Source organism: Entelurus aequoreus, linkage group LG05 (assembly GCF_033978785.1).
Source record: "Entelurus aequoreus isolate RoL-2023_Sb linkage group LG05, RoL_Eaeq_v1.1, whole genome shotgun sequence".
NCBI classification, from domain to species: Eukaryota; Metazoa; Chordata; class Actinopteri; order Syngnathiformes; family Syngnathidae; genus Entelurus; species Entelurus aequoreus.
Genome location: NC_084735.1, coordinates 50,271,384 through 50,284,079, shown reverse-complemented (window position 1 = coordinate 50,284,079; position 12,696 = coordinate 50,271,384). Strand labels below are relative to the sequence as shown.

The window sequence follows — 12,696 nt, the reverse complement described above, 5'->3', positions numbered from 1 at the left end:
GAACGTAGTATGTAACATTATGGGAATCAAAAACTACCCAAAAGTAACTGTTTGGAAACATTATTTATAGGTCAGAAAAACATGTAACGTTCCGGGAAACATTAAAAAATGTAACCATTTAGCGAACGTTTATTGCCCAAAAGGCTAACGCTCCTCAAATTAAGAGTGTTTTGAGATAGGAGCTGTCTCTCGGCTAATTGTTATGCTTTAAGTTGCAAGCAACAATTTGAATTACAAGCTACCCGCCATTAGTTGACGTAGCAAATGTCACGGTGAACTCCATAACATCCGACCAAAACATCTGGTCTTACTTGCTAGCATTACCTTATAGCTAGAGATAGACAAACCTTTGTTTTCCAACCATCGGAAGGAAGAAAGTGAGTGTGAAGGACAGTACTGAGAAGAAGAATTGGACAATATTCATCGAATTAAAAAAAGAAATGATCAAAAACATGACTATAATGTTGGCGACTTGGCGAAAAATTTCGAGCGTGTCACTGCTCGTCTACCCTGCACCATACTGAAGCAGAATGAGTCTAATCCCAGCCAATAATGTTAAAATAATATCTAAACAGCTCGCATTTTAACAATTAAAAAAATATGGAGAAGCTGCTGATGGTGTGTTTGACAGAGAAGCAGATGCGATAAAACTACTGTACTTGTTTGTACTACATTATATTGTTTTTTATGCAACATTTCTTATCTGAAAGTTTGTATTGTTTTTTAAAAGACGTGTTACAATGTTACAGTTATGATGTTCGGGGGTCAAGCACCAAGTTGACTTCAAGTAATTTCAATGGGAGACTTTGATTTGAGTGTTTTAAGTGAAGAGCTCCATCACAGAACCAATTAGGCTTGTAAATTGCGGTACTACTGTAATATAATTATTTTTTATTATAAACATGTTCTTATTTTTTTAAGTGAATTTATGACTATCATCCTGTATATATTTTTAATTAATTAATAATTAATTATTTTTTAAAAAGTACTGTATTTATTACTTTCCAAATGCACCACTAATCTCCAATTTTACGGTTGGCAGATGGATGGTGTTCTGTACCTTGACGTCCAATCAGCCTCCCTCTTTCTTGCCTCATGAATATTAGGCCGCCCTGCAGTGAGGCAGAAACAAAGGGCGATCGATGGTGGTGTGAGAAGAGAAGAGAGGGAGGGAGTGATGGAGGGAGGAGAGGGATGTCGTCAGAGGGTGTTTGGTGCGCAGGCGCAGCGTGAGCTGGGCTGCCTGTCTATTGATGGGAAAACAAGGGGCTGTGGGAGGACTGAGACGGGTGGCTGTGAGCAAACGAATGAAGGAAGGAACACAAACCAAAGCTTAAAGCCATTTTTCTTGCCCTCACTTAGTTTGAATACCTCCATTAACTCTGGATTGAATGTAACTACTCTTCATCGGCCAGTTTTGTGACGAAGGGAGGCTGAGACACCGCCTCTTCTCGCCTCAGAGGGTCCTGCCAACAAACAGGAACATCACGTCCACTGCAGGTAATTCTCAATCCTTGGCTGCAAGACATGAACTCATGTCTTCACCACCTTCCATTCATCTGGGTCTGTAACCACGGTTACTTCCATCTTTTTTATTCTATCCAAGCTGTTCTTCTCTCCACCCCCCTTTCTTTTCCTCCCTCTGATGAGCTGATGACATGCACTCAATGGTCGTCCATTACTGGCACTAACCCCCATCTGCATGTCAATGGGAAGTGGAATTATCCTAACCATGTTTATTTATGTTCAATGCAAAAAGGTCAGATTGATTGCAACAATTTGAAGTCAAACAAGCTAATATCATTAAATACAGTATATGCTAAAATTAAATAGATAATCTGATTACATTTATATCTGTGTAATTAAAGTCCCCCTTGTGTAAGAGATAAATAACTGCTGCCAATGGTGGTTCCTGTACTGGCATCATTGACACGGTTTTTGTGCACACAATATCTCGGTCAAGGTTGATATTCTCTTAAAGACGTGTTTGCACCCACAAGCTATCAGAATGCTGCATTTGCGTTTACATGTTAATCATCATATTGTTGATAACGTCCGAACACAACAAACATTGTTTTTGCCACCAAAAAGTTGGACCCTAAAGACAAAATGTTGTATCCTATTTAGTAATTTATTTTTCCAATGTAATGTATTATTTTGTATTCTTTTGTTTATTTTTTAATGCTAAATAAGCTACATACTGTGTAAACTTTGACTACCTTACTGTTACACTTTCTTTTAAAATATATTACAAATGTAAACAATTGTAAGGTAAACACAGTAAGGTGAACTATACACTTTCGTATAAGTGTAAACATGTGATAAAGTTTAATGCAACCTTTTAAGCATGTTCAAAATAAGTCATCACAAAAATTCTTGCTGGTCCTGCAAGGCATTGGTACTGGGTTCGAGTCCTGGTCGGTTTTTGCAAACCTACAATATGGTAAATGTGTTATTTTTTTCATAACAAAATAGTTATTGAACAATTTATTTCCCATTAATTAGTTTTACAACAAGGCATGCATTAATTAAATTCAAGTTTGATCAAAAATTATAAAAATTGATTCACATGAATAAAATAATACAAAAAAAAATGTAATAGGAACAGCCTCCAAATAAAACACTGCAGAGACAAAATTTAGCCAGTTTGAAGTACTTAAATTGGGTATTGGCCCATCTCAAGCAACTTTATTTCATTTTTGTACAATGTTACTGAGCTGAAGATGACTCTGGAATAACAGGACTAAAAGTAACAGGAGTGAGTTTTTAAAATAGAATTAGCAAATACCTGAAATACTGTATAGCCACATGTAGGGTTGTACGGTATACCGGTATTAGTATAGTACAGCGATACTAATGAATCATATTCGGTACTATACCGCCTCTAAAAAATACCGGTCCCCGCCCCTCCTTTTTTTTTAACGGGCATGACGGCGCGTCGTCACGTCGTGACATTGCCGGTTTTACTAGCTTAGGAGCATGTTTGGCAGTGCACAATCACGAAGTAGTTGCAAGCAGACAGTGTGTAGACAGAAAAGGGAGAATGGACACATTTTGGCTTAAAAACTAACAATACAGGTGAAGCCATAACACTGAAACGCCCTTAGGAAGAGGTGCTTTAAGACATGGCTAGCTAGCTAGCGGCTAACGTCCATCCACAGTCTGCAGTGTTTTAGCTACTTCTGAATCACTAATCCTCGCCTCCATGGCGAGAAATAAAGTACGTTTCTTACAAGTATCTCCCCTGCAGGACGAGGAACAGCTAAACATGCTTCATTACACACCGTAGCTCACTATGTAAACAAACGCCATGGGTGGATCTACACCTGACATCCACTGTAATGATACCAAGTACAGGAGCATATATAGTCGATTTTACTATGATTACATCGATATTTTTTAGCAAATCTTTTTTCGTTTCATTTACATTATGTTAATAAACTCAGGAAATATGTCCCTGGATACATGAGGACTTAAATTATGACCAATGTATGATCCTGTAACTACTTGGTATCGGCTCGATACCCAAAACTAATGTAAAGCATCAAAACAACAGACGATCAAGTGATTATTCAATTTTAACAGAAGTGTAGAAAGAACTTGTTAAAAGAGAAAGTAAGCAGATATTAACAGTAAATGAACAAGTAGATCAATAATTAATTTTCTACCACTTGTCCCTCAACTTTTGACAAAATAATGGAATGGAAAATGACACAATATGTTACTGTATATGTCAGCAGACTAAATTAGGAGTCTTTGTTTGCTTACTTACTACTAAAAGAAAAGTTTTCTCGTATGTTCACTATTTTATTTAAGGACAAAATTGCAATAAAAAACGTATGTGTAATGTACCATAATATTTTTTGCTAAAATAAAGACAATAATGCAAATTTTTGTGGTCCCCTTTATTTAGAAAAGTATATAAAAGTATCGAAATACATTTTGGTACTGGTACCGGTACCGACATATTGGTATCGGGACAACCCTAGCCACATACCATTTATGCTAATAGCATGTCGACACTCAGCACATTACAGTGATTCAACTAAAAAAATATTTTAAAAACAAAACAAGACAATACAATATTTTAGATAACAGGACTGTGCTGAAATGTTACCCCCTCCCTCTTAGTTATACTTGAAATATCAAATATACAGAAAAATCAATCAGTAAACTTTTTTCTTCCAGTGGTCTGCAGAGGATCTGAATGATTCAACTTCCTGTGTACCATGTGACTTGTGGACGAGTCAGTATTTTTCAGAGGTGATAATGTGTCAGGGTAACACGACTAGGTAAAAACCCAATGACAGGACTAAAGAATGAATTTTAAATCAAATGTTAAAATTTCAACAAAAAATTCAATTCAGCATTGTCCACACATTTAAGTCAGGACTTTGGGAAGGCCATTCTAAAACCTTAATTCTAGCCTGATTTAGCCATTCCTTTACCACTTTTGACATGTATTTGGGGTCATTGTCCTGTTGGAACACCCAACTGCGCCCAAGACCCAACCTCTGGACTGATGATTTTAGGTTGTCCTGAAGAATTTGACGGTAATCCTCCTTTTTCATTGTCCCATTTACTCTCTGTAAAGCACCAGTTCCATTGGCAGCAAAACAGGCCCAGAGCATAATACTACCACCACCATGCTTGACGGTAGGCTTGGTGCTCTTGGGATTAAAGGCCTCACCTTTTCTCTGCCAAACATAATGCTGGGTATTGTGGGCAAACAGCTAAATTTTTGTTTCATCTGACATCACATGGACAAAGATAAGACCTTCTGGACGAAAGTTCTGTGGTAAGATGAAACAAAAATTTAGCTGTTTGGCCACAATACCCAGCAATATGTTTGGAGGAGAAAAAGTGAGGCCTTTAATCCCAGGAACACCATGGTGGTGGCAGTATTATGCTCTGGGCCTGTGTTACTGCCAATGGAACTGGTGCTTTAAATGGGACAATGAAAAAGGAGGATTACTTCCAAATTATTCAGGACAACCTAGGTTGGGTCTTGGGCGCACTTGGGTGTTCCAACAGGACAATGACACCAAACACGCGTCAAAAGTGGTAAAGGAATGGCTAAATCAGGCTAGAATGAAGGTTTTAGAATGGCCTTCCCAAAGTCCTGAGTTAATCGTGTGGACAATGATGAAGAAACAAGTCCATGTCAGAAAACCAACAAATTTAGCTGAACTGCACCAATTTTGTCAAGAGGAGTGGTCAAAAATTCAAGCAGAAGCTTGCCAGAAGCTTGTGGATGGCTCCAAAAGCGCCTTATTGCAGTGAAACTTGCCAAGGGACATGTAACCAAATATTAACATTGCTGTATGTAAACTTTTGTCCCAGCAGATTTGGTCACATTTTCAGTAGACCCATAAAAATTTTTAGTTTGTTCTCTAATCACTCTATAACAAAAAAACAAGAGTTGTAGAAAATATTGGAAACTCAAGACAGTCATGACATTATGTTCTTTACAAGTGTATGTAAACTTTTGACCACGACTGTAGTTAGGGTAAGGCTTAACACAAATATGTAAAACAAGAAAATATATTTCTGAAGGATTTCAAAAATTATATATGTATCATAGCATTGCCTAATTTTAGAAAGCGGGGACAGGCAACAATTTTTATATTTAGTGTTCAAGGTAGTTTAATTTAATCTTTCAAATTGTTTCTATTAAGTATGCAATCGGATCAGTGAGTAGAACCCTTTGCTAAATGTACTTTACAGTTCATGTTATCATGCGTTTATACGTCTTACTCCCTGGGAGCACAACGGCCTCAACAAAGAAAAGCTGCTTCTTTAAGTCTTTCATATACTTAAAAATAAATAAATTACCGTTGCAATTGACGGACCCCAGACATTAAAGTCTTTTAAAGATATCTACATTGCATTTTTTTCTTATTCATGCCATAAATAGAAACCTTTATGACGGATCCAAACAAATTAAGTGAGGATGCACAATTAACTTCATATACACCTAAAGCGCAACCTTGTGTGTTATTTGTGCATACTTTAACTACCTTGCTATTACACTTTCTTTTCAAATATATTACAAGTGTAAACAATTGTAAGGTAAGCACAGTAAGTGTAAACATGTGATAAAGTTTAATGCAGCCTTTTATGTTCAAAATAAGTTATCATCATCATCAAGAAAACCATCTTGACTCGGAATTGCCAATCTGAAAATACATGTCTTCAAAGCTTTTTAGATCTTTTTACTGTATTCTGGTTAATACAGGAATGTTTGAGTGCATGGCAACACAGTGAAAGGCTCCTCTGTGTGTAAAATGTGTGGACACATATTGGGAACACACTGGTATCCTGTGATCCCCAACACACTTACACCAAAAAAAAAACTAACTAGGATTTGCTTGAATGTTCATGAAAGCATTAATACCATGAGCAGAGCTGCTGTCAGGAGACAAAGTCAAAATGCTCTCATCTATTTTGATACTAAGTTCATCAATTCAAAAACGCTCTTTTTAAGTCTTTGTCCATAGGAAGAAGCCGCAGGTTTAAGAGGTTAATGAGAAACTGAAGATACAAAACAATATCCGGCTTATGAAGTATCGAGCCACTTAGCTGAGTGGCGTGATGAGAAGGAGGAAGCTTGCATAAGCTTTTTTTCATTGAAATGGACTTCTCTGTATTCACACGCGCTTGCGTCATCCGCCCAAGTATCATTTAAGAAACACAACATGTACTTCAAAAGCAACTTGAAAACAATTATAAGTACAGATATGTTTTGCTAGTGGCTGGGAAGATTAGGTTTTACGACCCCTCTTTGTTCTTGATCTGATAAATACATATGATGTATTGAACAAAACATATCACTTCAGAGTCTGCAATGAAGGTACTTAATTATCTGTGGTTTGGCAGAAAAGAAAATGAAGTGTACTCCCAGTGGGACCTGGACCCCTTCTGGTGTTTCTACCTCCATTGCTTCTTTGTCTAGACAACACTGTGCCATTAGTCATTAGGTGCAAAAAACATGGTTTATAAAACTCCAGTTAAAACCTTGTGGAGTATTGGTAAATTAATATGGTGGGAACTGATACAATCAGTCCTTATAGGTTTTTTTTGCGATTATTTCAGCCCAAAATGCTTTAATTTGTGGAAGCTTTCTTATACACTTACGACATTTTGAGGCTTTTTTCCCCCAATGACATTGAATCAACCTTTGATTTTGTGAATGTCTTATCAATGTTTTAAGTGATCCTTGTAAAAAGCACGGCATCTTTAACAAAAACTGGAAAAAAAATACTGTATTGATGTTTTACTTATTTCCTACCACACAGACTTAAAAGTAGACACTCGATGCCAGTAAAAACGCATACCCAGAGCTCATTGTCAAAATACTTTCCTGTTTGAATTAATTAGAACTAATAATAGTAATATTTAATGATAATTACAGAAAGAAACACCACCAAAGGCTTCCTTCTTGTCTGTTGTCTGCTCTGTCGCCCAAAAGTTGTAGACTTTCTGTGTATGTTTTACACTTGAAAAGTATTTGTCCATCTTAAACATTAATTTATGTTGCAACACATTAACCCCAGCATGTTAAGTGCATTTGTGAACTTTTGAGATCGATCTATAGTTTTTGTTGGTATCATCGCACGTTTAAGGGCCGCTCAGAGACAAATTGGAAAATGGAAAAATGATGCTGATCGACCAAAATAGTTAGGGAATTTGGGGTCTTTGAACAAAGTTGCGAGGCCGCACGTAATTTGAAGAGATTTGTTGAATTTGCATGAATTGGCGCGATCGCGGTGTGGCAAAAACCTGGAGGGCACTATACTGATATGGTGCAGCCGTCACCAAATGGTGACAAGAGGTGGGAAAAATGATCGACTCTCCAATGCATCACGATTAGAACATGAATTGATGGACATATGTCCAAACTTAGACTATTTATGTATTTTTGATACAGTAATATAGATGGTTTAAAAATGCGGCCTTAATGTCAATGTTCCCTGATCATTAGTTGTCGGTTTGGTTCTCACTAACCAATGCCGACTCATTAGCTCGGGGCAACGTGGCCTGGTTGGTAGAGCGGCTGTGTCAGCAACTTGAGGGTTCCAGATTTGATTCCCACGTCCGCCATCCTAGTTGTGTCTTTACCCACCAGCTACCAGTGCTCCCCATGCTGGTTTAAATGTAGCTTAAATATGTAGATAATGGGTTTCACTATGTCTCTAGAGAAACAACGCTATATAAATATAATTTACTTCACATCTAACATTCTTTTATTGTGATGGTTAGCTGGGTTAGCGTAGACCAGTGCTTCTCAAATATTTTCTGTTACACCCCCCTTGGAAAAAGAAAATATTTTGCGCCCCTCCCCACCACCCTCTCCAAAGAGTCTGAACAATCTGTGGTTTTAGAAGGCACAAAAACTTGCTCGCCAAGTAGAACTTTTATTTCTCTTTTCACTTAGCAGGCTGCGACAGTTTTCACATATCTAGTCTTCCATAATTATTTATGCAGTATATGCCGTGCGCACTAAGATCCAAAAACCGGAAATGACGCAATACTGCATATGTCAGGAGCCTTTCAGACATGTTTTTAAAATTACTAATAATTAAATGTCACACATTGAGAATATGTAATACAAATATAATATATATTAACAATATACAGTACAATGTTATAATAATTTTGGAAATGACGCAATACTGCATATGTCAGGAGCCTTTCAGAGATGTTTTTAAAATTACTAATAATTAAATGTCACACATTGAGAATATGTAATACAAATATAATATATATTAACAATATACAGTACAATGTTATAATAATTTTGGAAATGACGCAATACTGCATATGTCAGGAGCCTTTCAGACATGTTTTTAAAATTACTAATGATTAAATGTCACATATTGAGAATATGTAATACAAATATAATATATATTAACAATATACAGTACAATGTTATAATAATATAAAATATAATAACTTTAGATGTAAAGATAATGAGGTGAGGTATCCAAAGATTCCCACCACTAATGGCAACCTCAACATTCGGACTATACCTGTATGTCTGACCTTTTACGGATATGGGACGAATATAAGTCAATGGAAAATACAATATTACAATATTGAAGTATATGCTCGCAATGCTTAGCAGTTAGTAATCGCAGCGACAGATTGTTGGTGCAGTTACTACGGTTATTACGGTATGTTGTGGAAAGCGCGATGACGTCACCCAAAAATGGGCCAATTAAATTGTTTACCTACAGAGAAATTAATAGGAAGACAACGGTTTACTGGAACGTAGGACAAGTTGATGCAGACAACTGAACATTTAAAAGTAAACACAGAAAAGGATATGTTTATTCTTCCTAGTTTTTGTAGTTATAAACTGCTCGGTTTCATATGCTCTAAAACTATAGCGCTGATCAAAAGTAGGAACGCTAAGCCATCCTGACACCAAATACAGATCCTTTGAGAATCCACAGAATTCTGAAGTAAATGTACACAACAAGCTTAGCGCCCAGTATAAAATATGTACAAGAGGCATGACACGTTCATTTACAGCACAGCAACATGCACATGAGTGTTTAATCAAAATTATATGGATTTTGGGGCGAAACAAAAAGTTGTTTATTGATGGCAGAATTGTGAGTGTTTCGGATGGATACACAAAAAGAGGAATTGTGTGACAAAATCAATCGAACCCAAATGTCAGCTACAACAATTAGAAGGAAATCTAAAAGTTTATCAGAAGATTCAGCCTGATGTAGGCATTCAGAGGGATACAAGGGAATGCTGAGCCATAGATGAGTGGAGATGTAACAGACAATGCACTGTTTTTGATGTTTGTCAGATTTTTTTTTTTTACAAAGATTTGTTTAAATTGTAGAGAAGCGTTGATGCAAGATACACCTTATTAGACTGATTAAAGATTTAGTCCTGTTTTTTTCCACCGCAATATTGGTGCGATCGTGTTAGCTCCAAATAAGTATTATTGAAACAATTAGGAGATGGCAGTATTTAATTTACATCTGATATTCATATGGGCTTGTCTGTTTGATGTCATTGAAGGCAATATTAAGTTGGGACTTTCACTGTGAGAACATTTTCATAAACGGACCTTACTCAATTTTAAATAGACCCCTGGTCTCGTGTCCATACAAGAACATTTCTTAAGTGTCTATAAACATGAGCCGTATATGGTTTGGGGTTTGAATTGCTCTCTTTTATCCTAAAATCTGTTACATTACCTGACATTCTTCTAGTTACTGTATGTTAGACGAGTGTTTACTGTTGACAGCAATTACCAACACAACCCCGTCCTGCGGATTCAAAGGTTAATGTTGGTGTCAATTGGTCTGCTATTGTTGCTTGGCATTTTCCTTGAAAACACATCACTTTCAGGCATATCAATCGGCCTATTGTTTATGTTTTGTATAAATGAAGAACATCAGACATTTGATACTTGTGGGGGACTGAAGAAAAACATCACTAACTAGCGGTGGGACTTGATTGAAAATAAATCTAATGAATGACACTTAATTAATCCCAGTATTTTATTTTAGTTCAACAACTTTAACTAAACAATTTAGTTAAAATAATGATTTTAGGTTCAAATTCTAAATTGTGGCCAGCAATTGACTGTAAAATACAGTACATGCACTTAAATGTATATTTTCCATCTGTGTACTACATACACAAACTGCTTAGTGCAATTTTTAATAAAGTGTAATTATAAGAATATGACTTCAAACTGCATTTTGAGCTAAGAAGATCCAAAATGCTTAAATATATAAAGTCATGCTGCTCTGTAGTTTTAAAGGGATTTGGTGTGAACTCACATTTTCAATGCCATAAAAAAGCAACTTCACTGCACTTTGGTAAATTTTTCAGGCATGAGCTGAGAATTATTACTCGTCTTAGCTCTGAACACTGCCATCTGTTGAGCGTGGGATGGCTTGTCACCGCTCGCTAAAATTAGCTCTATTACCACCATTTGCACATTACCATTTTCTTCTCCAAGCTCTCATGGGGATATTTTACCAATGAACTTTATTGTGAGCCTAACTGGCAAGCGGATGTAAAAAAATGCATCTTGAGCATCTGGGTTTTAGTGTGAAAGGAACAATAAAGACCTGACAAAAATGTTACTATAAAATGATAAATATTATAAGTGATGAAATAGGGTATCAGTAATAAGTTTGTTATTAATATACACTGAACAAAATATAAACAACACTTTTGTTTTTGCTTCCATTTTTTGTGAATGGAACTCAAAGATCTAAAACTTTTACTATATACACAAAATATACACAAAATACCTATTCCTCTCAAATATTAAATGATAAATAAATGATAAATGGGTTATACTTGTATAGCGCTTTTCTACCTTCAAGGTACTCAAAGCGCTTTGACAGTATTTCCACATTTACCCATTCACACACACATTCACACACTGATGGCGGGAGCTGCCATGCAAGCGCTAACCAGCAGCCATCAGAGGCAAAGGGTGAAGTGTCTTGCCCAAGGACACAACAGACGTGACTAGGAAGGTAGAAGGTGGGAATTGAACCCCAGTAACCAGCAACACTCCGATTGCTGGCACAGCCACTCTATCAACTTCACCACGCAAATCTGTCTAAATATGGATTAGTGAGATTTTTTTTCTTTGCCAAGATAATCCACCCCACCTCACAGGTGTGGCATATCAAGATGCTGATGAAACAGCATTATTATTACACAGGTGTGCCTTAGGCTGCCCACAATAAAAGGCCACTCTGAAATGTGCAGTTTTATCACACAGCACAATGCCACAGATGTCGCAAGTGTTGAGGGAGGGTGTAGTTGACATGCTGACTGCAGGAATGTCCACCAGAGCTGTTGCCCGTGAATTGAATGTTCATTTATCTACTATAACTCCAAAAAGAGTTTCAGAACATTTGGCAGTACATCCAACCGGCCTCACAACCGCAGACCACGTGTAACCACACCAGCCCGGAACCTCGACATCCAACAGGTGCACCGCCATGATCGTCTGAAACCAGCCCCCCAGACAGCTGCTGTAACAATTGGTTTGCATAACCAAATAACTTCTGCACAAACTGTGAGAAACTGTCTCAGGGAAGCTCATCGTCCTCATCGGGGTCTCGACCTGACTGCTGTTTGTTATCGTAACCGACCTGAGTGGGCAAATGCTCACATTCAAAGGCGTCTGGCACGTTGGAGAGGTGTTGTTCACGGATTAATCCCACTTTATAACTGTTCAGGGCAGACGGCAGACAGCATGTGTGGCGTCGTGTGGGAGAGCGGTTTGCTGATGCCAACGTTGTAAATCAAATGGCCCATGGTGGGGTTGGGGCTATTACAGGCAGGCTTATGTTATGGATAATGCATTTCAGTAATAGCATTTGGAATGCACAGAGATACCATGACGGGATACTAAGGCCCATAAGTTGTGTGCCATTCATCCGACACCATCAGCTCATGTTGCAGCATGACAATGCACAGCCCCATGTTGCGAGGCTCTATACACAACTCCTGGAAGCTGAAAACAACCCAGTTCTTGCATGGCCAGCATACTCACCGAACATGTCACCCATTGAGCATGTTTGGGTTGTTGTGGATCGGCGTATACGACAGCGTGTTCCAGTTCCTGCCAATATCCAGCAACTTTGCACAGCCATTGAAGAGGAGTGGACCAACATTCCACAGGCCACAATCAAC

General features: G+C 37.5%; 1 protein-coding gene across 2 annotated transcripts in view; it reads left to right on the top strand.

The window, feature by feature from the left end:
* The first annotated feature begins 911 nt into the window (after positions 1-911).
* The window catches only part of fez1 (fasciculation and elongation protein zeta 1 (zygin I)), a 53,704-nt gene continuing 41,919 nt past the window's right edge, over positions 912-12,696 (top strand). Inside the window, exon 1 of one of the 2 annotated variants that reach the window (XM_062048317.1) lies at positions 912-1,500. The gene's annotated coding sequence lies outside the window, so the exon portion shown is untranslated. The remainder of the gene's footprint in view (positions 1,501-12,696) is intronic. The other variant, XM_062048318.1, reaches the window with a different exon arrangement.